This window comes from Camelus dromedarius, chromosome 9, assembly GCF_036321535.1.
Source record: "Camelus dromedarius isolate mCamDro1 chromosome 9, mCamDro1.pat, whole genome shotgun sequence".
Classification (NCBI taxonomy): domain Eukaryota; kingdom Metazoa; phylum Chordata; class Mammalia; order Artiodactyla; family Camelidae; genus Camelus; species Camelus dromedarius.
Window position 1 is genome coordinate 13,588,555 of NC_087444.1, and position 27,605 is coordinate 13,616,159.

General features: G+C 40.8%; 1 long non-coding RNA gene across 1 annotated transcript; it reads right to left on the minus strand.

Moving 5' to 3' along the window:
- LOC116154775 (uncharacterized) lies at positions 1–27,348 on the minus strand. Its single transcript, XR_010382213.1, has 4 exons — positions 26,664–27,348; positions 11,442–11,531; positions 5,877–5,988; positions 1–1,056 (listed from the first exon to the last, which is right to left on the minus strand). It is a non-coding gene; the product is annotated as an uncharacterized LOC116154775 (long non-coding RNA).
- Between the last annotated feature and the right edge of the window lie 257 nt (positions 27,349–27,605).

Consider the following 27,605-nt stretch of genomic DNA (forward strand, 5'->3'; position numbering starts at 1 on the left):
TAATTCCCAGAATCTGTAAATATGTCATCTTACCAGGCAAAAGGAACTTTGCAGAGGTGACAAAGTGAAGGATCTTAAGGGGAAAGATTATTCCAGATGACTCAGGTGGACCCAGTGTCATCTCAACCATCTTTATAAGAGGGAAGCGGGGGTCAGAGTCAGAGAAGGCAATGTGACAACAGAGGCAGAGGTCAGAAGGACGTGGCCACAAGTCAAGGAATGTGGCAGCCACTAGAAAGGAGACGAGTTCTCCCCTAGAGCCTCCAGAAGGAAGGCAGCTCTGCTGACACCTTGGCTTTAGTCCCTTAAGATTTATTTCAAACTTAGGATCTCCAGAACCAGAAGATAATGGACGTGGGTTGTTTGAATCACTCAGGGTGTGGCCATCTCACAGCAGCAGTGGGAAACTGATACACTTGGCTCGGCCCTTCCTCCCACACTTCAGTTTCTCACTAGCTGCCCCCCACAGGAAGCCAAGTGACAGGGAAGCCTGGGAAACATGGCCCACAAGGGAAGACAGGAGAGGGTCAGGGGAAACCCACCAAGGACCCCTGCCCTCACTTCACTGCCCCACAGGACCCTCGTGCTCCAATGGACATCTGAAACTCATTCTCCTGAGGCTCTTCCTGAAACTCTCCATAGATCAATCATCCTGTTGAGTTTGTGCTAATCTATGTGGCCTGGCATATTAATACCTTTGCAGCGACAGGAACATCAATATAATAAAAACAAAGCTGATTCTCCCCTGATTGATTCAGATTCATCATTAATTATTAGAACCAAGGAATAACATCTGGTCAGGGAGTAATTTTCCTGAGATGGTCTGGTAATTTTGTGGACGCCATTTGATTTTTCTTATTTCATTAGCATGTAAATCAAAACAGATGGCGTCACCTTATCTTTCTCAACTGCACCAGCAATAGAGGACCGTCTACAGAATGAGGGGATTCCGCAAAAGCCGAGCCTACCCCGGGTTATCGTGTGTGCAGGCTGCCGCCCACTGCTCCCTTCTGAGTCATTCCCCCGATGTGACTTGGCAGCTCGTCTCCATCAGCTCTGTGGTTGAAAAAAAAAAAAAAATGGGTCATTGCGCTGCGACAAAAGGACATTCACTGCAAATACAGCAACTAAGAAAAGTTTGAGCTCCAATGGTCTCAAATGCCCAGAGGAAGCTTGTACTTGCAGCGTGTGGGTGCCAGAAACAGACAGACTGGCAAAGCAACACAGTCTCCCCCAGCAGCCCACCAGGGACACGTTTAAGAATTCAATCAGACAGAAGGAAGTGGCTGAAAGCCACTGATGGAGGGGACATGAGGCCTTGAAAAAGGCTGTTTTCTACATTACCAGCATTTAATTGAAACATTCTGGAACCACCAGTCCCAGGACTTAAAAATAGGGCATCACAACAAAAGACTCAATGGTAACATTTTCATTTAGGAAATTTCATTTTCTTGCCTAAATGATGTGGAAGTAGATCGGGCTCACCTTACAGAAAGGCCGAGCGTCACCGGTTTCACCTGCACACGCGCAGACGGGCGCACAGAACTGGAAGGGTTCACAGATGAAGCTGACTAGCAAGAAATGGACGCAGGTGATGGGTACACAAGTGTTGGTTGTATTAGGCTCTGCTGAGTCATTGTGAATGTTTTAAATTTTCCATAAAAAAGAGGAAAAGGCAGTGTTGATTTCACAGGCTGCAAAGGATTTTTCATAGTTATTCTTTCCTCCCACGGCTCATTTCATGAAAATTTCCCCCAAGCTTCACCGTGTCTCTAAGTCACAGGACCCAGAGGCACTGCAGATATTGCTAAGCCCGATCTGAAGCTCTCCGTGCTGATGCGGAAAGCAGAAGCCTGCTCTGGCAGAGGAAGGGCGGTGCCCAGGTGGAAGGCATGGGAAGTGAGTGGGCAGCAGGCTGAAGGGACCGAAAACAGCAGGGCAGTAGCAGTGCTTCCACTGAAATGCGCTGGGACCAGCTCACCTGTACTAGAGGGCACCTAGCATCCCCGGGACACTCAGCTACTAACTCAAGTTCAATCCACGAAGCATTTTGTTGAACAGCCATCATGAGCCAGGTCGGGGCGCTGAGCACAGAGCACATGACTATGAGTTAGTGCCACCATCTGCACAAGCTCAATCTTCATTGTCTTTAAAAGTTGAAGCACATTGACTAAACTGTCTGCAAACTCAGTCGTCTTAGCAGCATTAACCTAAGGAAGAAAAATCTCCAAAGACAAACTCTACAAATGCTGCTGTTCCACACCAGCTCCACCTGCGTGCAGAGCATGTGAGCTGATGACATGCTTGCCTCCTTCTTAGAACAAGTTTTAAAAAGCAAGGCAAAACTAGGCTTTTCTAGAGAGGACTGAGATGGGCAAGATAATGCGCTGCTGATGGGCTGACGAATGCTCAGTGTTCGTAGGACAGAACCACGAAGCAGAGCACAGTGAGAAGGCGATTCACGCCGATTCCACTTTGGAACAAAGGTCTAAAAAGTCACAAGGGTCCTTAGCGCAGGTCATGCTGGGTTTTGTCGCTGTGGGGAATGGGAAATGGAGCAGTGAGGAAATAAGCCGATTGATAACGGACCGCCCAATGCCTCATCCATCTAAAGCAACGTCCCCTTCCCCCTTCTCTTCCTTCTTGACAGCTGGCCCAGAGAACCTAAACTTAGCAAGGGCGAGGTGTAGGAAACCAGATAGCGCATTCTACAGTTGGATAGGAAATACTGGGCTCAATGTGTTTAAGGTTAAGATTAATTCCTCACTTCCTCTGAATCTATTTTAAAAACAGAGCAAAGGATGGCATATGCTTTCTTCTAACAAAATGACAGATGATCAAAGGAGCAACATGATCCTTCTGTCAAACCCTCCTACTGCCGTGGCCCTTTGCCTACAGAAGTTTTTTTTTTTAAGTATTTTATCATTGCGGTTAAAACTTGGTTGCCTGTGTTTATTCAATAGTGGCAACAGCCAGAATAATGGTGAGTAGTGATTGGTGGAATTGACACAAGCCAGTAGAACAAAGGAAAATTTTCGTGGGATTGTTCTTAAACATCGACTTCACAGCAACCAGCAAAGACCGCAAGGCGCTCTCTTTCTCAAGCCTGTGAGACCTGGTGGCTGAGAGCAGAAATCTGCCCGCCGCTGAGGTGGAGAATCAATTTTTCTGATTTGCAGTAACAATCCTAATTAATGTTGGCTCGTTATTATTCCTTGTGTTCTGTAAACAAGAGCTCCCTTTCTGCATAGCCGCTCATTAGGGCTGATTTAATTGAATCTCAGAAGGAAAGGCATGACCGCCTCGGGAAGCGGAGGGCTGGAGGCTTCTGAGTGAGCAGCGGTTCACAAGTGACTCATGAGCCACATGCGGAGGAAGAAACACGGACCCTCTCCCCTCCCCTTCTTCCTCCGGCGTGGTTTAGGGGATCATCACTAACTGTTTTCACCACAGTCTGCCTTTGCCTTGCTCCTCTGCGGTTGTCAGTTTTTATGTCCCTCAAGCTCTGGCCCTCTTTGAGCTTTTCAGGACCCCAGATATCGAGGAGAAATGCTGTTCAATCTAGGATCCTTTCAGGAGAAAGAAAATCAGGGCAGAGACTGGCAGGCCATCAGATTCTATTGATTCCAAATGCCACTGTTACTGCTCCAACTAAAGTGCTTTTTTCAGTCAAGGCACTTTTCAACTCTGGGTGGAACGTGATCTTTCTTTGAATAGGGTTCATTATCCAGTCCCTTCAGTCAGTCATTCCTTCATGGATCCTACAAGGACTTCTGGAGTTCCTGATGGGGGTTGGGCTCCACTCTGGACACTGGGGTGAGTGTTGAACAAGACACAAAAGGTGCCTGCTTTCAGGGAGATTATACCCCAGTGCAGGGAGACAGACAATAATGTGCCAGCAAATGAATGAACAGAAGGACGGAGCCACAGAGAAAATAACACAACATGGTGCAATTATAGCCGCCAAGTGAGTCAACTGGTTGGGTCTCTGGATGACTGGCTGAGACGACTCTCTGAGGAGGTGCCATTTAAGCTAGGATGCAGGTGATGTGAAGGAGTCGGCCGTGCGGAGATGGGGGGCATTCCTAGTGGGGGCACAAGTACAGAGGCTACAAGGCACTAACAGGCATAGGAAGTTCAAGGAGCCTCGAGCAGACCAGCAGGGCTGGAGCAGGCAGGGTGGGCGCAGGGAGGCCTGTCACAGAGCGGGTGACGCCAAACCCGGCAGGGCCTTCCCCGAAGACCACAGCAAGGAGTTTGCTGCAGCAGGATAGCAGTGGTGGGGAAGGGGCCTTCCAAGGGAGAATGACACGATCAAATCTTTAATTTTCTGGCTGCTGTGTGCAGAATGTACTGGAGAAAGAGGAAAAGTGGCGATGATGAGACTAGGAAGCTATTACAGTTCCCATGAGAAATAATAGAAAGGTAATGATCTCAGAACAACAGTTAGCATGCATTCCGTGCTCACTGTACAGCAGGCATCGTGCTAAGCCTTGCATGCGCCGCCTCATTCCTTTCTCCTAATACCCCACGAGACGTTAAGAGAGATTAAGTAACATGTCCAAGGTCACCCGCAATGGATCTGGATCCAAACCCAGGCAATCTGACTCCCACATTCACCTGCTTTGGAACTTCAGCAATGAGCACAATGTGAACCCTGGAAAGATATCTGTTCTAAGACAATTACACACACCCCTCCATACATATCTGACCCAGTCCTGGAGTTGGAAATGATTTCCTCTGGTAATTCTGATTTAATGATTGTTACATTGTGTGTCTTCGTGGATATGTGTAGAGTTAAATAATTTACATACTTTTCTGCCTAGGAAGAGCTTTAGCGTTGAGTTATCTCCCCAGGTGACTTGGTTTCAGCCTCTGACGGAAGCAGATGAGCACCGTGGGGGAATCCCAGCCATTTTTTAGCCTAAACAACAATCAGTGACTTAAGAGTCTCCCCCCGGGGGGCACCAGGACAGCAGTGCCTGCTGTGGAGTGTCTCCTAAGTGTTCCTGGGGGTTCTCTGAGGATAGTTCACACACTCCACAATCCCTGCTGGGACTCACTGATAACTCCGCTGGACACCTGCTTTGTCCCTCACCTGGTTCCCTAAGCCGGGACCCAACCCCTTCCACAGCCACCAGGACCTCACCCCCACCAGGTGTGCCTGGCTCCCAGCAGCATTCCACAGGGGAGAAAGGAGCCAGCTTCACTAAGACCCAGACTCCTGCCACCTGAAAGTCCGCCTCCCAAGGAGGTAGCACTCATCCAATTTAGAAACATCCAACATCTGCGTCTGAAACATTTGCCTTTTGTTTATAGCACTGACTTCCAGGTATTCCCGAGATTAACCAGTGCATATTTATTCTGAAGTTATGTGACAATTGTGTGATGGGAAATAAGCAGGTGGCTCCTCTGTGACTGACCTGCTCCTTCTATAGCTAGAAAAGGTTGGCGGTTTTAGATAGGACCCTCTCTCCAAAAACCATTTTCAGTTTCCTTTGAGCAGGCATTCTGCTTCATGTACAATAGCATAATTCAAACATACTGCCCAACCAACAAAGACTGGCCAAATAAATTACAGCATACTTTATAAGGAAATATTAGTTGACCATTTTTAAAAATTGTCACAGAATACATAATGACACAGAAAGATATTTATGCTGTGTTGGTAAGTGTAAAAAACAAGTTACAAAAATATATATAATCCTTTCATATATATATATGGATTTCTGGTCATCTTTGTTAACATTTTATAATCTGCATTTTATAATGTTTTATAATGGAAGTGTTTTACTTTGTAATATGAAAAAAAATCAATTAGAGTGTTCTTTAATTCATAAGGCCTCAGCCAGTGCAGGAGCTAAAGGAAGACTTACAGACCAGAGTTGAGATCCACGCCAGACTTGGGCCTTAGAGCAGGGCTAGTCCACAGACATATGATGACAGGAGACACAAGTCTATGTCATTTAGAATTTCCCAGTAGCCACACTTAAGAAACAAAAAGAAAGAAGTGAAATTAATGTTAATGATTTGTTTTACCCAGTATATCCAAAGTGTTATCACATGTTGATATGCAATCTATATAAAAATACTGAGACATTTTATATTCTTTTTCCCTAAGACTTGGAAATGTTTACCCTTAAGGTGCATTTCAAGAGTTCCAGGGGGTGGCGAGTACAGCTCAGTGGTAGAGCACATGCTTAGCATGCATGAGGTCCTGGGTTCAGTCCCTAGTACCTCTATTTAAATTAATTAATTCAAGAAACTAATTACCTGCCCCTCCTCAAAGAAGAGTTCCATAGGGCACCTGTGGCCAGCGGTTACCTTTTGTGAGAGCAGTGAGGAGAGGGGAGGGAGGAGCCTCAGTGAGGGGGGTTTCCTTTGCACCCAGAGAAAAGATGGCAAGTATCAGAGGGAGGCTGAGAGAACGCTCCTGTTGCTTCCCTCTCTTTGGTCTCTGGGACCTGGGAGAAAGAGCAAGCTCTCCTGGAGACTCTGTAAGAGCTGGGTTTCAGGGAAGGTGAGGAAGTGGAGGGAACATTCTGTGGTAAACAAGTGTGTGAGGGGGCAGGGGGTTTACAGCTGCACAGGGATTGCAGCGGACACGCTGGGAGGATTGGCAGAAGGCCCCACGGTGGGAGGAAGAACCAGGGGCTGAAATGCTCAGAACAACACGGGATGGGCTACATGCGAGGAAGCATGTGCAGAGGGCTTATGTTTTGGGTGGTGGCTAGCTCTAACAGGGATGAGAAGCAAGAAACTAATTGGGCTCGTGGTTCCAACAGAACTTTGGCAAGCAGGTCTCTCCCTGCCCTTCTGAGGGAGGCTTATGGAAGCCTCTGCAGCTGGTGCCCAGTCCCTCTGTCCTTTACCTGCCTCATGTTGGCTGATGCTAGGGAAACACACATAACTTACATCCTTGAAGTAGTCAGAAGTTCTAATGAGCTCTGTATATATAATCTAAGAATTCTGAAGCTGAGTTTTTAGGTCTAATCCTTCTCAAAACATTCTAGATCTAGATGAACAGTTTCCACAAAGGGCATGACCCTAAACTTAATTCGGAAAATATTACCAACTAAACATGGAGACAGAAAATAGTGGGATAAAATGGAGCTAGACATTGGCAAGATTTGTTCTGCTTTCCTAAAATATAGATCAATAAAATTGACCCCTTAAGTTACTTAACCAATTTCCCCAATAAATTCAGAAACCCACATAGTAATTATTAAGATAATCTTGGTATGTACCAAGTGCACAATAAACTACCACTTTACTTGAATACATTAAAGGCAAAAAATCCAAGTCAACTAAATTTAAGAAGTGAAATTAATTTTAATAATTTGTTTTACTCAACAAATCCAGTCTTATTCTACGTCAATATACAATCTACATAAAAATTTTATAGTTCATTTTATTCTTTTTCACTAAGACTTGGAAACATTTACACTTAAGGCACATTTCAAGAGTTCCATGGGCACCTGTGGCCAGTGACTACTGTTTGCAGTTCGTATTTGTTACTAAAGTACAAAATACTCTTGTATTTGTTAGCTAACTCCAGTGGAGAACATTGCTCATTGGATGGTTCAGTTTCCCTTGCAAGATCCCACTGAGAATTGTTAGAAATAAACAAAATCTATAACTTTCTTGAGGAACTTTATGATCAGAAAAAAAACCTCAGAATAAAGAAATCCTCTTTTTCAGAGAAAATGTTTCCTCTGTAATGTTTCATCCTTTGCAATAGTGAGAACTTTTATTTAGACAGTTTCTCTTTTTGCTCTGGGCACCAGGAAACTCAGCAAAAGCTGATGTTCAAGCAGAAGTCTATATTGTATTGGCTACTCTTGCAATCCATGGTCCTGATTTCCTAACATATTATTGCGTGTACACACACATACAGAGACGTACACACATGCCTACACCTTTTTCGAAGAGATGGGACACGAATGATTTAATTGCTGCATAATGGAAGGCACCAAAGACTTGGGCTGAGGAGAGCCCACCACGAGACTCATCTTAGCAGGCACCAGCTGGGTAACTTCGGACATGTCACTTACCTTCTCTAAGTTTAGTTTCCTTGTCTATGAAAGATCTACTTGGTCTCTCCCTCAAAGAGTTTTGAAGATTGAACTAGATGATGCGAGAATAAGTAGTAGGTAGTGCCATTTCTCTCAGCACTTTTCTCATCCTGTTCTGGCCATTTGCCTGTCCTGGCTACACCCCAGAGCTGGATTCAGCAGATCTGGTTCATATCCAGGTCTACCAAACCAGAACCCAAAGGTTATGGCTTAGGCATGTTGTTTCATACATTTCCCTAAAACGAGCACCAGAATTCAGTATGTTCCCAGGAAAGGGGGCCGCCTAGAAGCCTCCTGATACATGTTATAGCCCCAACCCCTACAACTACATACATCCTTGGCTTGCTCCAGGACTTCTGGAAAAATCAGTATCTTCTACTTCAGTCTCCCTCTTGGGTAGCAAGGGTCCTAAGAGCTGTGGCCGGCAGAGGTGTGAGGGGCGAGCCCCCCCACTAGGTATCATTTCCCTGATGCCCCCACCATCACCCTACCCAGTGTACATTAGGTGCCCCTTCCAAGTGCTCACCTGCACCCCGTGCAAGTTTCTACCTCTGTTCTCGTCAAACCTCACATTATTTCTCTCCTAGTCTCCCTTCCTGGAGTGTGAGCTCCTTCAGATTGGAATACGTGTCTTAACTCACCTTAGAATCCCTAACACAGGTAATACAGGTGTTAACACAGTGCATGATGAAGAACCCTTCCCTTCCTTCCATCTTTCCATTTCTTTTATTTTGTCTTGGATATTTTCCCTACTTTTGGGGGTTAGGGGCAGAAGATGCTCCAAAATAGAGGGTGAGATCATTGATCATTTTACTGAGAATCTGGGGAAACGGTAGTTAGGGAGAGAGCCAGATGAGGGAAGGAAGCAAACATTTACTGAGTGCCTACTGTGTATGCTAGGCAGCCTCACCTGCACATCTCACTTAAGTCTTCCAACCCTTATCCCTACATGCTTGTGCTCTCATTCAAGCACTCACCCATTAACCCTCACAATGACTTCAAGTCAAAAACTTGACTGAACTTGAGCAAATTACATGAGCAAGTTAATTACACGTTACAGGGATACCAAAATAGGCTTTTAAAATAGAACGACACCCATTTTGATGATCCCTAATCCCAAGAAAGCAAATCCAACATCAGAAGTCAAGAGCCCATTATTTGTATCTAGATCATCCACCCCTGGGCAGTAAGTCAGAGAATTAAGATAATTACACACTTTCTGGTTCATTATCTGTGACGAAACATCCTACAGATATGTAAAATGTCAGGGGGGCTGCACTCCCGTGCAAGCTATTACAGGAATCTGTTACAGATTTCCCTGATGCTCAGCAAGGTCAAACACACCATATATCAGCACATGCAAGACTAGAATTCCTACCCACTGCTGCCTGCCCTGCCTGCAGCCCCACTCTTTCCGTGAGCCCCAGCCTCATTCTCAACCTCCACCTGGGCCTCCCCACTCCATTCTCTCAGTGGCGTCTCTGTCCCTTGCTCTTATGCCACACTATCCACAGGCTCGACTTCAGCTTTACCAATGGTTATCCAGGGCCCTTGGAAATGGAGGGCAGTGGGTCAAAAGCATGCAGGGGTACCCCTGACATATATACATGTGAACAAAATACCTTCCATATCTTCCCTTCCAATTAGATCCATTGTCAAGTTTTTTGGCCTGGAAAGATGAGGCAGGCATGACTGACTGCTTCCTCAATGCATTCCCACCACCCTTTTCTTTGCTAACAGGATGTAGGATGCTGCTTACATCGCTGAACAGCCACAGGCTCAGGGATATAACACAGTGTCAGCCTATAAGGGGAAGTCTGCTGGAGGCCTCAGAGAAAGGTGTCCTCCCTGATAAAAGGAGATTCGTGGAAACAAACTCTCCTTTCTGCCTTTGGACATTTTCATGAAAGGACATGATGCTTGGAGCTGCTGCAGCCATTTTGTGCCCATGAGGGAAAAGCCAAAGAGTATGAAAGAAGCTCACCTGGAGCCCACTTAACCAATTCTGAGACTTTGTGAGAAAACTAATTCTTTACTGGTTAAGTCACTTTTATTTGGGTATTCTGTTACAGCCAAAAGCATCTTTGTTGACTCAAGGGAAAAGCCCAGAACATCTAGTTTGTTATTCATACTAATGGGCTAGACAGAGAACAAGACTTAAGTAACAAGAATACATCTCTGCATTTCTGGTTTCACGGCAGGTATAAGAGTCATTTGAGGAAGAAAGACTTCCTTGGATCTGGCCTCTCTATGGCTTGTGGAAATGGCCAAAAACATCCTGATATCTATTAAGAAACAGTAACTATGGCCAGCCTCTGTCTGGCAACCTCGGCATCTTAGAACCCAGGGCAATATTGAAAAACCAAGTTCATGTGCCTTACAACAAGTTTTTCAACTGGGATAAAATTCTATCCCATAAACATCAATTATATTTGAAACTTATTCTTCTGGGATATAGAAATCATGACCAAGACTACAGAATCCTAGAATTTTAAAGTTGGAAAATAGTTGGAGATTATCTCTGGCAACCATTTTATTTTACAAATGAGAAAACAAATTGCCTGATGCATTTCCTACAGATAATTACTGAGATCATGAAAACTAACAAAATCCTCATTCCTTCATATAAGGGAGAATTTCTTCAATGACTTTCAGACCATCTATTTTAAACAAGATGGTTTCTTTCTATCAGGTATTGGAATGTAGAATTCTCTTTATATACATCCATTGAATAACGTGGAAAAAATGAACTCACACAAAAGGAAAACAAACGGATGCACTCAAGATGTTGTCATACGGGCTGCTGTCCTAGGCTGCCATGCTTCTGAATTGGTGTCAGGATAAGCTATTCCTTCAAGTAATTAAACCAGAATGAATAAATGAAATTTGCACTTGTGCATGGTTCCCCTCTAGGATCTCACAAACATGTGAGCAAATGCTTATTAACCATCCATAGAATGTTGTCTTCCTACAACTATTTTACCAAGTACTTACACCTCCACTCATGGGACAGTCTCAGTGCCCTTCTCAAGTCTAAAATAAAATAATTCTGTAACAGTCTTTAAGTCAAATTCAGCCACGCATCTCACCCCGAGAAACGAATAGGAGAAGTTCCCACCTCAACTCTGTTCCCTGCCTGCCCTCAGGAATCACAAGGTGAAGGGAAGGCAGGACCTAAATAAAACTTTCAGAGTTGTAACAAGCAACGTGGATAAAGTTCCTATCAAAATAACAGCATCTGTACTTTGATAAGGGACATACATATTAAAAAATGGAAATGAATTTGAGAAGTTTTATGATCCTACAGTTGGGAAGTTCAGAACTAAGATAATTATAAAGGGAAAAAAACCTAGAAATAACACTCACCTTGTAGTGAGCCCCAACCTCATAGTCAGGAGGCCACCACTTTGGGGTAATTTCAAGAGTGTAAGGATGTGAGACTTCAGTGCAAATATCCTAGGGAGAGATAACATGCTGATTTAAGTTTATACTCAGATCAAATGTGGAGAGAGCTATTCCTGAACTCGTTTGACTAGTGTAGACAGAAGAGAGCCTGAGTTGGAAGAAAGGATGTGTAAGATACCAAGAAGTGCTGAAGTGAACAGCAGAAAATGGGTCTGACAGTAATCCCACTCCTGGGCATATATCCAGAAGGAACTCTACTTCAAAAAGACACCTGCACCCCACTGTTCATAGCAGCACTATTTACAATAGCCAAGACATGGAAACAGACTAAATGTCCATCAACAGATGACTGGATAAAGAAGCTGTGGTATATTTCTACAATGGAATACTACTCAGCCAGAAAAATGACAACATAACGCCATTTGCAGCAACATGGATGTCCCTGGAGAATGTCATTCTAAGTGAAGCCAGAAAGAGGAAGAAAAATACCATATGAAATCACTCATATGTGGAATCTAAAACAAAACAAAGCAAAACAAAACACAACATAAATAAAAAACAGAAACAGACTCATAGACATAGAATACAAACTTGTGGTTGCCAAGGTGGAGGGGGGTGGGAAGGGATAGACTGGGAGTTCAAAATCTGTAGATACTGACAGGCATATGTAGAATACATAAACAATATTATACTGTATAGCACAGGGAAATATATACAAGATCTTGTGGTAGGTCACAGCGAAAAAAATGTGACAATGAATATATGTATGTTCATGTATAACTGAAAAATTGTGCTCTACACTGGAATTTAACATAACACTGTAAAATGACTATAACTCAGTAAAAAAAAAAAAGTTTAAAAAAATAAAATAAAGTAAAATAAAATAAGAAAATGGGTCTGAAATAAAGAAATTCTCCCTTCAGCCCCCTCCTGGTTTTCTTCCTGTGCAGAGAATTAAGCATGGTGTTCCTCAGAGGCTTCAGAGCATGGTTCCAGGAGCAGACAGTGCATTCCTTCCAAAAACGGGGCTGCCCACAAATCTCTAGGCAGCAAAAACAAAACCACTTGCTTGAGTTTATCTCTAGCACATAGTCATTAGTCAAATCTTAGAGGTGTTTCTCTGAGGGAGAAGAGCAAATGAAATACGTGAAGACTGTGGTGCAATAAAGACTGTGCCTGGTCATTGTCCCTGGTTCCTAGAACAGAGCTTCAAAAGTCCTTGGAATCTCCTGAGTGTACTGGGCTAAGTTGTGTCACCCCAAAGTTTATTGAGGTCCTAACCCTCATTACTTCGGGATGTGACTGTATTTGGAGACAGCATCTTTGAAGAGGTAACTGAGGTAAATGAGGTTGTAAGGGTGGGGCCCTGATCCAACATGACTGGTGTCCTCATAAGAAGAGATGAGGACACAGACATACACCGAGGGGAGACCATGAGAAGACACCCAGAGAAGAGAGCCATCTTCAGGGCAAGGAGACGACTCTGAAGAAATTAAATTTGCCAACACCTTGATCTTGGATTTCTAGCCTCCAGAATTGTGAGAAAATTAATTTCTGTCATTCAAGCCACCCAGTCTGTGGTACTTTGTACAGCAGCCTCAACACATTAATACACTGAGTGAAGACGTGTCTTTGCAACGAGGTGACTCTTGGTGGATGCCTTGATACCTTCAGGATAAGGACTGACCATCAAAAAGAACAGTCACATGATTAGAGGGTTGGAACTTTGGGCAGCTGGATCTCCAGGGAGGGCAGGGTGCTGGAGACTGGGTTCACTCATGTGGCCAAGATTTACTCAACCATGCCCAGGTAGAGAAACCCCAATAATAACTCTGGACCCAAGCTTGGAAGATCTTCTGGTTGGTGAACATATTGATGTGCTGGGAGGCTAACATGCTGGGATTCCATGAAAAGAGGACACAGAGAAGCTCTGAGCCCCCATCCCCCAGACCTCGCCCCATGAGTGTCTTCCATTTGGCCATTCTTGATCTGTATCCTTTCTGATGAAACTGTAATGGTGAGCATAAGGCTTTTAGTGACCTCAGTGAGTCGTTCTAGCAAACTCCTGAACCTGAGAGGGTCATGGAAACCCCCAAATTTATGGCTGGTTTTCAGAAGTGGGTATAGTCCCTGAGACTTGTGGCTGAAGTCTGAAGTGGGTGCTGTCCTGAGGAGGACTGAGTCCTTAAACCCGTGGGGTCTGAGGCTAACCTTGAGAATTCGTGTCAGAAGGTGAATTAAATTGCAGGACACCTAGTGGGTGTCAAGACAATTGGTGTCAGAACAGTAATAGTCTTCTAAGAACCCTGTTGTTTGAATTCTTTACACAAAGCATTTTTTTCTGTTGTTCCAGGTGTAAAACATTCCTTTCTTAGAAGGAATGTTCCTCTAAATGTTCCATTATTTAAGGTTATTAAGACATTTTAGAAAGTGAATCTGAGTTACATTAAATGTAGCTGACTAGTTGATTTTTGTGGTCTCAAATGAAATCAAATACTGAAAATAAAACACCAGTTTTGGATCATTTTGAGAATTCTTCAAACTCCACTAGTTCAATATGAATAGAAATAATATTTATTATTTTATGATATTTGCTTATACTATCACAGTGGAATGGTCTTATGACAGGTAATGCTCAGATGAAAATATCAGAGACTACAGTCTTTTCATGACAGTACTTAGTTTCATGGCAGTACTTAGATCATTTGTTTTTTCCAGATGAGGCATACTTGTGACCAAAATTTATGGTGGGAAACAATAGATTCGAACTCTATTGTTTACTGTTGGCTTTTTAAAGATAAAATAAGAACACTTAAAAACAGAAAGGGATGAGGATTTTTACACTAATTAAAGCCATAAATTATGCTAAAAAGAAGGATTACCTGAGACAAAGAAAAAAAAAAAAGATCCTGATTACTTTGTAAAATATTTTAAATGACAATGCTGGTAGAACTTTCCTATAGTCATTGGTTAAACTGAAGTTTAAAGTCTTGAGATGGAAAGAGGGAATAGCGCCTGAGAATGTCTTTGCTAAAGCATAGAAAAGGATTTACATTTAGAAAGACAAACCATTTTATTAGACTAATGACCAGGAGCCTTCTCACCTAGGCACGGGGTAAAGTCGCTCTGTGACTCTTTATCCTGGCTAGAAGTGGAAAGAAACAGGGAGAGGGAGAATACTAACCAATTCAGCCCCCTAAGGATTTTCATAAGCAATACACTTTGCTCATCCAAACAACCCAAAGTTCTGGTAACAGCAGCTATCTGACTTACTAATAGCCAAAGTATATTACATCCCTGTGACTTGTTTACTATACAACTGGAGGTTTGTACCTCTTAAGTCCCTTCACTTATTTCCCCCACCCTCCCACCCCCACTCCTTTCTGGCAACCACCTGTCTGCTCTTTGCATCTATGAGTCTGTTTTGTTTTGTTTTGTTTTGCTTGTTGTTTAGATTTCACACATAAGTCAGGTCATGTTGTATTTGTCCTTCTCTGTCTTACTTTATTGCACTGAGCACAATATCCTCCAGATTCATGCATGTTGTTGCAAATGGCAAGATTTCATTTTTCATGACTGAGTAATATTCTGTTACACACACACACACACACACACACACACACACACACACACATATATATATATGCCATATCTTCTTTATTCATTTGTCAATTGTTACACACTTGGGTTGCTTTCATATCTTGGCTATTGTACATAATACTGCAATAAACACTAGAGAGAATATATCTTCTCGAATTAGTGTTTTTGTTTTCTTCAAGTAAATACTTTCTGAGGTGAAACTGCTGATTATATGACAGTTCAATTTTTAATTTTTCAAGGAACCTCAATACTGTTTTCCATTGTGGCTGCACCAATTTACATTCCCACCAACAGCGCACGGGGTTCCCTTTTCTTCACATCTTTGCCTGCAGTCATGTGCTGTCTTTTTGATGACAGCCACTCTAACAGGTGTGAGGTAGAAGCTCGTTGTGGTTTTGATATTGTCATTATTCTTAAGGTTGACATCAAGTGGTTCTAATAATGCCAAAAAATTTTGGAGAAATCCAAGAAGAATACTCATAATTCCCTTAGCAAAAGCAAGAGCAAAGGAATTGCATAAGTGGAAGTTGAGTTAAATTATGTCCAAATTCTTTCTTCTGAGAAAGAAACAAAGCGGTCAGAAACTGGTACAAATGTGGTACAAATATGACAGGATAGAAAACACGGAGACCAAAGCAATTACTCCTTTAATCTCCTAGCATGCAAACATTGCTGTAGAAAGTTGGAATGAGATTTGACCCCAAATTAAATGGGAATGAAGTGATTTTTTTTCCAGGAAACTAGTTAAGAAATTAAGAGGGATGTGGAGCTATGGTTATTAAAATAAAATTTAGTAAAAGTCAATCATGTGTTTAAAAGACAAAAGCAATTGTTTACAGATGTTCTCGTGGGTGAGAGGAAGGCCGCGGTCTATAGTGACCTGAGGCACGTCAGATTTTTTTTTTTAAAAGGAAAACCTATAATATAGCAAGATGTTCATCAACTCCAACCACAATTTAATGAGTCTCAAGAAACAGAGGAAATGTATATAAACTATCACTTTTTTAGGCATTGAGTAAAAATTATTTGTAATTTATCTTAAAATGGGTCAGCCAAAAAAGTTATGTATATATGCGTATGTTGCTCAGTCTAGGTTTTGGGTATACGGTTATTCACTGAACAATTCTCCATACTTTTCTGTGTGTTGAAAATTTTTTATTAAAAAAAGTCTAAGAATCAGTTAACCAAACAAAAAGAATTTGAAAAGAAATATACAAAGGCTAAATAATTCAAATACCCCATTACTGGTGCCCAAACGAAGCAAACACCATTGACTCTTCCTGAAACTTGGTTAAAAGGCACAAATAAAGACTAGTTTCCATCTTAGGCCTATTATAAGAGTTTATATATTTTTATTACATAATGCAAATTGAGACCTCTGGGAAACAAGTAGAATGAATACATTTTCATTGTAATCAATTAAAATAAAGATGTTTTGGTGTTTGTATTTACACCAAAGAGATAGATAGTATTTGCCAATGCATAGGATGAAATTCTGAAATCAACTGGTATGTGCCCAGCTCTGTGGAGGATATATGCCCCCAGGGCATTTATGCCTGGACAAGAAAATGAGACTTCCACACAAAATAATTACAAATGATGTAAAATACAGAGCTAAATTAAATGCAGTTGTGGATTAAAATATATTATAGATTTACAAACATAGGGCATATCTGGTAGGCAGAATGGTCCCCCAAAGATGTCCATATTTTAATATGGGCATATGTTACCTTTGTGGGTGTGATTAATTTAAGGATTTTGAGATGAAGTGATTACCCTGGATTATTCTGAATAATCACAGAGGTCCTTATAAGAGGACAGAAGGGGAGTCAGACATGACCAAAGAAGCAGAGGTTGGAATGATGTAGGGTAACAAGCCAAAGAAGGTTGCAGCCTCTAGAAACTAGAAAAGGCAAAGAAATGGATTCTTTCCTAGAATCTCTATAAAGAACACAGACTTACGATTTCATTTTAGATTTCTTCCAGAACTGTAAGATAACAAAGAGTTCTGATGTTTTAATCCATCCACTAAGTCCGGGGTAATTTGTTACAGCAGCAATAGGAAACTAATTGCTGGGGTGCTGCAGTGGTCAGGAAGAAGAGGAATCAATAGTTATTAAACAGAGAGGGCTTCACGGGGGAGATGACACATGTGAAAGGCTTTGAAGGCTGTGTCAGTTGCAGATTGTCTGTCTGCGTGTAACAGAAAGCTATTACAATGATGTAAGCAAATAGAGTCACTTATTGTTTTCACACCACAAAGAGTGTGGAAGTGGGCAAGCCAGACTGATTACAGTGAATCTGTGACATCAAGGATCCCTTTTAACGTTGGGCATTCCATCCTTAACATCCGCTCAGCCTTACAGTTGCCTCATAGCCAGAAGATAGTTGCTCCATCTCCAGCCTAAGATAGGAAGAAGAAAGGAACAAAGAGGGAAACGTGGTACCTATATCAGGAAGGCAAAAATTTACTGGACATCCCAGCAGATTAACCAGAACTGTGTCACCTAACCATTCCTAGCCCAAAGAAAGCTGGCAAAATGTAAATTAATGCACCAAACAAAACTGGGATTCTGCTAGCAATGAAGAAGAAGAGAATGTACATTAGACAGGCAACTAGGAGCATCTGAAAGAAAGGACCTACAAGTTCTGAACAGTTGCAGAAGCCAGGATGGCATTCTAAACAAGACAGCACATCACCAAGTCGGGTAGAATTAAACTTAGAAGGGGGTGGAGAGAAAATCATTATCATTGGCCTCCCATATAGGACCCTTCTTCCTACCTTGGCACTGTTCTCATACTCATTAATTTCCCACAAGTAGCTTCACTCTTTGTGGTACTGAATGCCAACAAGAAGGCACTCCCACTTTCTACTCCCCCATCGTGTCAAAACTCCCTGCTCCAGGGAATCTTCCACGTTTCTCTTTCCTGCTCCATTTTCTGCGAATCAGGAGGAGCCTCTCCTTTACTTTTCCTCAGCCTGCCTGTTAAGATGATGCCAACAGAGACATGAAAAGAATGTGTATGTTAGAGCTTTCCACCACTTGCTTCTTGGAACCCCTTTGCCACCAAGTGAACAACCCAGGCCAGACGCTGGAGGAAAAGAGACAATGCAGAGAAGGGCCTGAGATGTTCCCAGCCATCCTGGCTGAAGCCTCTGATATGTGAGCAAGGCCATTCTCAGGCATCCACTCCAGCTGAGCCATCCGGCACCAAAAGAACTGACCAGCAACCCCCAGGATCCTGAGGAATAATCAATGTTTGCTGCTTTAAGTCACTAAGTTTTGGCATCCTTTTTATGTAGGAAGAACTAACCGATGCTCACGACATTGAAGAGTGTCATTTTCCCAGCCTTCCGCCATGGATAGTACCGTGGGATTAAGGAAGAGGACTACAGCAGCACAGGATTTAGGGGTTTAGAGGCCAAATACCACATAAACTTACAGCTCACAGGTCATGAATTTACAGCTATGAATAGAGATTAATGGGAGATGAGATTGGATAAGTAAAATGAAGCCAGATTATGGGGAAATTATGAAAAGTTAGATATTAAGGAAAGACAGGAAAAGGACATGACGAAAACAGTATTTTAAGATACATTTACTGAAGCTCTGTAGGGTGTACTGGCAGAAATATAAACCACAAACTGGGCAGCTGCTATAACATGGCCACTATAATGCAGGCATGGAGGGGAACCATAAAAGGCCACTAGAAAATTACTTTAAAGCAAAATGTAGAACTCTCAAGAAATCTTATATTTTGTATAACTGTACAATATAAACAACGATGGCAGAGACTGGCTGGTTGTTTACCAAGTCTGTTTCTCTTCCCTTCTGGGCCCACAGCTAGTCTACACTTCCCGGACTCCCCTGCAACTGGGTGTAGCCATGTGCTGAGTTCTGGCCAATGTCATGAGGGCAGAAGTAACCAAATCCACTTCGAGATCTGAACCATAAAAACTGCTGAGGGCTCCTCTGCCCTCTCTCTCTCTGTCTTTCCTTACCTACTGGGTGAATGGACAGGATTCTAAGAATATTCCACAAGATGAAGGTGACTAGGTCTGCAAACAACCACATGGACACCTGCCTACCGAGTAGAAACATTTGCTTTGGACTTTGCAGGGGCAAGAATTAAACCTTTACTCTATTAAGCCATTGAGATGTGATGGTTTGTTTGACATAGCAGCTAGCATTTCTCACCCTACGTAATATGACTCTGTAAATTCAAACCTACTGATTTATAATATTTTTGACCAGACTAAAAGTGGAGAATACAGAGAATAAAGAATAGGCCAAGTAAACAGGCAATTTTCATGGAGTGTAATAAACACAATGTGAGACTTGCAAAGATGGAACTCATATCCTAATATTGGAAGGGCTTATCTTGTTAATAAAAGGCAAATACACAAGAAAAGAGGCAAAGAAATGGCAACGTTCCAGAGTAAGTCAGTAAAGCCTTGTCTGGAAATCCAGGATTCTGACAATATATGCAAATTAGAAGATATTTAGTTGGGGATAAAAATAGAAACAGCACAAATTAAATGGCTGTGGGCGTGCTCCATAGAGCCCCAGGCTAGATGAAGGTCGCTGCTCTTCTAAAAGAGGTTACAAATTCAGGCTAGCGTTCAGTTGGACTAATGACATCCACAGCTTCTAAAAGTTCCCTTCTGCTGAAAATCGAGTATCAGATTCAGTCTGTACTTTCCCTGCTGGTAATTTCATCTCTCAGAAGACACAGGAAGCCACAAAGGGAACCGATGTTCCAGACCTAATTCTGGGAAATAAGGGAAATGTGGTTGGTGATTGGATAGAACAGGTCATTTTATTTTTTATTGAAGTAGAGTTGATTTTCAATATTGTGTTAGTTTCTAGTATATAGCATAGTGATTCAGATATATATATAGATATATATCTATATATCTATATATACTTTTCATATGTATATTCTTTTCCATATTCTTTTTTATTATAGATTATCATAAGATATTGACCATAGTTCCCTGTGTTATAAAATAGAAACTTGTTGTTTATCTCTTCTGTATATAGTAGTTTGTATCTGCTAATCCCAAACTCCTAACTTATCCCTCCACCCCCTTTTCCCCTTGGTAACCCTAAGTTTGTTTTCTATGTTTATGAATCTGTTTCTGTTCTGTAAATAAGTTCATTTGTCTCATTTTTAAGATTCCACCTATAAGTGGTATCATATGATATTTGTCTTTCTCTGTCTTATTTAATGCAGTATGATAATCCCTAGGTCCATCCATGTTGCTGCAAATGGCATTATTTTATTATTTTTTATTTTTTATGGCTGAGTAATATTCTGTTGTATAAATATACCACAACTCCTTTATCCAGTCATCTGTCAATGGACATTTAGGTTGCTTCCATGTCTTGACTATTGTAAATAGTGCTGCTATGAATATTGGGATGCATGTATCTTTTTGAATTAGAGTTTTCTCCAGATATATGCCCAGGAATGGGATTGCTGGAGCATATGGTAACTCTGTTTTTAGTTTTTTAGGGAATTTAGAATCTTTAATAGGGAAAGAAGAGAAAGCTGCAAACTGTCAGACATGCACCAGGTGCTTGAGAAAATAGGATATTTGATTATTTTAGAGAAAAGATGGATATGATCAGAGATCCTAAAGAGGAATTTGTCACAAGAGGGCTCAGGTATTTTAAAAGTATGAAATTTTAGGTATATAGTCCTAGATATCCTGTCCTTTGTTGGAGGAAGGTAGAGACATTTAAAGTAATAAATAAGATTGCATAAAATCTCTCTGATTAGCTCAAACTTAAAACTATACATTAAAAAAAAAGAATAGACATAGACACATAAAACCTGTAATGAATACTTACAAGTATAGGCTTTGTAGAAACAGTATCTGTTTTCCTTAATTCTGTATCTGTAAAAATTATGTCAGAAGTCTAAAAGCCTCCATAAGTAGCCCACAAACTAAGAGCAATGAGAGCTTGTGTAACATGGCACAATCTCAACACAGAGTAGAGAGAAGACACCTCCACTTTTGTTTCCATATTTTCCATTATAAAGAATGATCCTAATATTCAAGTTGGAATAAACAAGTTAAATACTGCAATAAAAGGGAATGACCCTTAAAGTCAATGAGAAGATAGTAGGAAGCCATCCAGATGTTTTTCAGTGTGTAATTCAAAACCAGTTCAAAAGGACAGACTAGGCACATGTTTGACTTCCTCTCTACCAGACCCCACTGAAATAGAATAAAGATATACAAATGTAACCCACATAAATGCCCAGTTCCTAAATTATCACCTCAACATGGTTTCTTGTTCAAAAAAAATTTTTTTGACATGTAAGTAAGATAGTGGGGAATGCATTCTTAATTAACAGTGAACATCTGTAACATTCTCTTTTTCTATCACCTCTTTTATCTATCTCCTCCACCTACAGCAGCATCTACCCTATTTCTCTCAGTCTCCCATCTTTCTGCACCTTCTCTCTCTCTCTCCCACCCCTGTGTGTGTGTGTGTCTCAACTTTCACACACGCCGGCTCCCTCAGCTTCCTGTCTGTCTTCCATTCCCAGCATCCCTGCTGTAATATCTCACCACTCTAAGGAGCAGCTGGAGTGTCAGTTCTTCCCTGTGAGCTGCATCAGATCCACTCAAGAATTTCTAAAAGATCTAATGTTTCTCTACTTTTCCCCTTAAAGTAGAAATGTGTGGAGTTCCCTAGAAAGTGTAATTTTCTCACAATAACAAATTTTCAAATCTTTATAGAGAATTTCTGATTACCAATATGCTCACTACCCTAAAAAGAATAAATCTATAGATGTGATGAAGTTAAGACAAGGCGGCATCAGACAAATGCCTTTGACAGGCTTTTTGATGGGATGTGAGTCGAATCATACAGGCAGCCAGAGTTGGGAAACAAAAAAAAAAACTAATGAACAAACAAAAATTCCAGAAACCTAGAATTACAGAGGTAGTAGAAGCAGAGGCAGAGCCATTCTTCTTCACAGAATCAAGAGAGGCCCAACTCAAAGTCGGCAAGTAGAGGATGCATTGCTGGATCTGGGGCAGTAATCAGGTAAGAAGACAGTGAGATGCATTTCTGTCCCTGTCACGTAAAAGCAAACTGCTCTGCTGGTCTTCGCTACTCAGTTTAAGAAAACAAAGTATTTTCCAGACCAACAGCTGCATACGAGGTGTGAGGAGCTGTGCTGATTTATTCCAGCAAAGAGAAAATATTAGGAACAACAGAAGAAATAAAACGCATCACCTAATTAAGTTTATAATAAGCTACTCTCATTATCCAGGGTAGATCTGTCTTCTGCACAGGCCAAATGGACAAGACAAGTGAAGAAGTAACAGGCATGCCTTGTTTCATTGCATTTCACTTTACTCTGCTTCACAGATTACTTTTTTTTTTTTTTTTTTTTACAAATTAAAGGCTGTGGTAACCCTGCATCAAGCAAGTCTATGACACCATTTTTTTTTCCCCAACAGCATTTACTCACTTCTTGTCTCTGTGTCACATTTTGGTAATTCTCACAATATTTCAAACTCTCTCATTATCACTGTATTTGCTGTGGTGATCTATGAACAGTGATCTTTGATGTTACTATTATAACTCATTGAAGGCGCAGATGATGATTAGCATTTTTCAGCAATAAAATATTCTTAAATTCAGGCATGCACATCTTAAAAACATATTGCTAGTGCACACTTCATAGACTACAGTACAGTGTAAACGTAACTTTTACACTGGGAAACCAAAAACTTCACGTGACTGGCTTTACTGCAGTGGTCTGGAACCAAACCTGCAATACCTCTGAGGTTTGCCTGTAGGAATCACCACCCGTGCATCTTTCAAGTCTTTGATGGTAACATTAATCTCTGCAGTTCCCCTAGAATTCAATATTGCTTTTGGTTTACAAATTTGTCCATTCTATTGTAACAAACCTTAAACCGCACGTCAGAGTGAATATTTGCTAGTTTCTTAATATGTCTATTCCAACTATCCATTTAGGTCCTGGGCAAATAACCACAAGACACAACTGTGGATCCAGTGGGCCCACTGTGATGGAGACTTGGGGCAAAACTCCACTTACCACCTACATTTGTCAAAATGGTCTATGTTATGCAACAATAACAAATAACCACAGGAATCGGTGCCTTACAAAAACAAATCATAATTTCTTATTCATTTTACAAGCTATCATTAGTTAGATATGGCTCTACCCTACAGTGTCTTCACTCCAGGCTAGTAGCTGCTGTCTGGAGCATTGCCTGTCTTGTAAGGGAGGGAAAAGAAACATGGAAAAGCATTAAAAAAATGTGACTAACAAATTTCTTCTGTACAGCACAGGGAACTATATTCAATATCTAGTAATAACCTTTAAAGAAAAAGAATATGAAAACGAATATAGGTATATATGTGCATGACTAGGACATTATGCTGTACACAGAAACTGACACATTATAACTGACTATACTTCAATTTAAAAAAAAAAGTGTCTTAAATCTTTTGCCCCAAATGACATATGTCATTACTGCCCGCATTTCATAGTCAAAGCAAATCACATGCCACTCTGCGGTTCAACATATAATTCCGCCATCTTGAAGGCACTGCAGGGAGAGAAAATGGAATATTTGGCAAAAGTAATAAAATCTACATCATCATCAGACCTGCATGGACTTCTACCCTAACTGTGGACCATTCTGGCATTTTGGAACCCTAGAAAATAGTGTCAGCTCAGAGGCAGTATATAGTAATCCCAGAAAAGTCTGGACATTTTTCTGTAGAAGATTTACAATATACAGCTGTAGCAATGTCACAGGTTTCTTCCTCCAGAAGACAGGCTTTTCCTACTGTTCAAAGAGTTCCAGATTTGAGAACTGGCTCAGGTCTGGAAATAGGATGAATAGCATTAACTCTCCATTGTGATTAAAATTAAGCCTCTACTCACAGACCTAGAACTTTTACATTTTATATATAAAGTAAAACCTTGTTACATAAAAGTAAAACTGCCCATCTATTTCAGTCTTAGGGACACCATGATCACTTGGCCATATTCAAAAATGTCTGTAATTAAACCATTCTGATTATCACTAGTCAGTCTTGTCTTGGCAGTATCTACTTGGTCTGTGATTCTGAGATCCGTCATCCACGTTGAAATCAAAGAGCCCATTTCTATGTCAGCATCTTCAGCTGTCAGCCCCAGTCTTTAATGACAGCGAGCAGAGAGCTTTCCAAGAAAGCTGGGGCTCCTGTGGCCAATGCCTTTCCCCAAGTTTTGATAGAGGCAGTATCCTCTGATAGGATGTATTATTTTACTAAGGCTGTCATAACAAAATACCACTGATAGGGTGACTTAAACAACAGAAATTCACTTCCTATTGTTCTGGAGGGTGGAAGTTCAAGATCAAGGTGTTGGCAGGTTTCATTTCTCCTGTGGCCCCTCTCCTTGCCTTGCAGATGGCTGCCTTCTCCCTGTGTCCTCATGTTGTCTTTACTCTGTGCCAGTCTTCCCTGGTGTCTCTTCCTCTTTTTCTAAGGGCATCAGTCATGTTGGATTAGGGCTCCACCCTTATGACCCCATTTAACCTTAACTGCCTCTTTAAAGAACTTGTCTCCAAATAGAGTTGCATAGGGAGTAAGGGCTTCCCCATATGAATTTTGGGGTGATACGATTCAGACCATAACACACTCTTTGCTAATTTTAACTTTCATATAGTAGATCTCATAAAATAGTGAATTCACTTGTTTTGCAATTCTTTAGTGCGTAAAAGAGCAAAATTTTAGTCTGGTGTTTGGTTACGTTGGTCCTGTAATTCTAAAAGAAGTTATTTTGCGGAAGTCACAGTAGCACTCTGATTTTCTGACAGTGTCTTAAGTAGACATTTTAGAATCTTGAGGTCATCACTTCTTTCTGTAATCTCTCCAGTGCACTGAGAAATATTTAATCTACCTCACACGCCCTGTAGTTCTCACTCCAACAATATCCACATATTACAGCAATCCCTTGGTCTCCCAAAACTGTACCCTTAATATTAGGCACTTCATTCTATGCAATACAGGTAATTTATGTAACTTTTTTGTCATTAATCAATATCACTACTAAGTAGGTCACCACTACTTCAAATATAGCAACTCCGATAACAAAGTCTACATTCCTATTTTCAAAGATCTTGTTCTTGGAACCACCCTTGGTAAGTGTTCAGCCTGGAAAAAAAATCTGTTATAGGTAGTCTAAGCAGGAAGTGATCTAATACAGTGATCTCATATTGTTGAAAGGTCTAGAGAAGTGGGTAGGAGCTGCCCATCAATCAGGAAATCACATAAAGATGCTGGTAAAGCAACCGTGGCTAGGTCTAAAGTGAATGTGAGAAAGCCACTTGCAGAAGCTCACATTAATCTACCACTATTTCTTATGAAAGAAGAATAAACTCTATCTCACTTCCTCCTTTCAAATCCTTTACGAGTACTTTCATTAGCTTACTCTAAACAAGAACGTTGCTGACAAAGAATTCTGGGAAACGTAGTTCCCAGAATTCCCGTGTCTACATACAGGAGGAGACTGACCATGAACAGTACTGAATGCCAACAGACATATACCTGGCATGCATCTCTTTCCAGAAGCTTTTGGAGGATATGCCCCACAAAAATGAAAGATTAAGCCGCAAAGCAGAAGATCATGAGATCCTAGATACTGAGAATTCAGGACATAAGAAAGGCAAAAGAATTTTCCAAGATGATAGGAACAGGAGGTCCTAGGATGACAGCTGTGTCAGCTGACTATAGAGCAGCCAGCCCAGATTAGAATAGGAGGAAACAGGAATTTAAGAAAGGACTCCAAGGAAAACAAATGGAACTGATAGAATAGTTTGTCTATGTTCAGAGGATTTTTACAGTTCCACTGGAGAGATAAGGAAGATTAGGTATAGATAAAGGTACTAAAAAACCCCTAAAAAAATAAAAAGCAAGCAATAATTAACTCTAGGGAAAAAATTTTAAAGCACACTACTTGGTTTAATGAACAATGTTTATAGTCATAACACTATTAACACTAAATATTAGTTTAACCAAAATTGAATACATAATTATTTCAGAAGGAGGGGAAGGAAGGAAACTAAAAGTAGTAATGTAAAAAAGTTAAATTCTTACCATCAGTGATAAGACATATAGGTTAGTTCTAAAATGGATAAATCTATAAATAGTAATATGACCATATTAAGTTTAGAGCTGGAGGTAAATATGAGAATAGCTAAAAGATGTAAAAGTGCCTGATTCTAGGAAGTGGTTAGTTGGAGATGGGGAGGGATAGAAAAGGGGCCTGCCACTTTCTGTTAAGAACCTCACAGAATTATTTGATTGTTAAAACTATCTATATACATGCAATAGTTCGTTATAAAATACAATAACTCTTTTTAAAAGATTAAATGGGAGATAAAGAGATGGAGACACAAGATGTAGCCCAATGCCTCTCAAATTTTAATATATATATTATTTGTACATAATAATATATTATATTATTATTATATATACACATATACATATACATATACATATACATATACATATACATATATACACAAATTACCTGGGAATCATGTCAAAGTGCAAATGCTGCTTCAGTAGATCTGGGGTGGAATCTGAGAGTCTACAGTCTTTCAAGCTCCTGGTTCATGGACCATACTTTGAGTAACAAAACTATTTCTTGTCTTAGGGAAAGGGAGAGAGAAATAATTAGAGGGATACCAAGGATAAAATGAGGTTTTAATCATGAGATACCATATTGTACCACCGTTACCTTCTTTCTATTCTATCTTTTCCGCCTGAAAATCTACTCATTCTTTAACATCTAATTCATATAACATCTCCTCTGTGAAACTTCCCTGATCTTTTTCCCCTCTCCCAGTCTCAAGAAAAATTAATTATTTCACAGTTTGGGAGCTCCCCCCAAAATCTATGCCTATAGGAGTATCTATCTCATTGTATTGTTATAGTTGGTGTCTTGCCTGCTTCCTGCACTAAGTTGTGGGGACATAAATCATGATTTCCCCCCCAAATCTTGTAATCCTTGAATTTAGCACATGTATTGGAAATTTCAGAGTTTAAATAACTGCTTAGAAGAAACAAATCACTCAGGAATGAATATAGTAACAAATTATAGTCATTGGAACTGTTTGGAAGACAGATGCGTGCTCACTTGGCGACGTTAGATTTCTTTATTTTGTAGGAAACTGATAACCCTATAACTCCCCTCCTAAGATTCCATGATTCTATGTCCTGGATGTTATGAAATAATAATAATATGAATATATGAAATATTTCAATGGAGATAGGTTATCATGCATTCATTAATTTATTCTGGGGAATATTATTAGCTTTTAACATATATGATTATAATTGATAACCTAAGTAATAGGAAAAGTATCCCTTAATATAGTAGAAAAATCCTTTAGTGGCAAAAAATACCCTTTAATAGAACAGAAATAGGAACCTACACAAGGTTTTAACTGTCAGGGTCACTTTGGTAAGA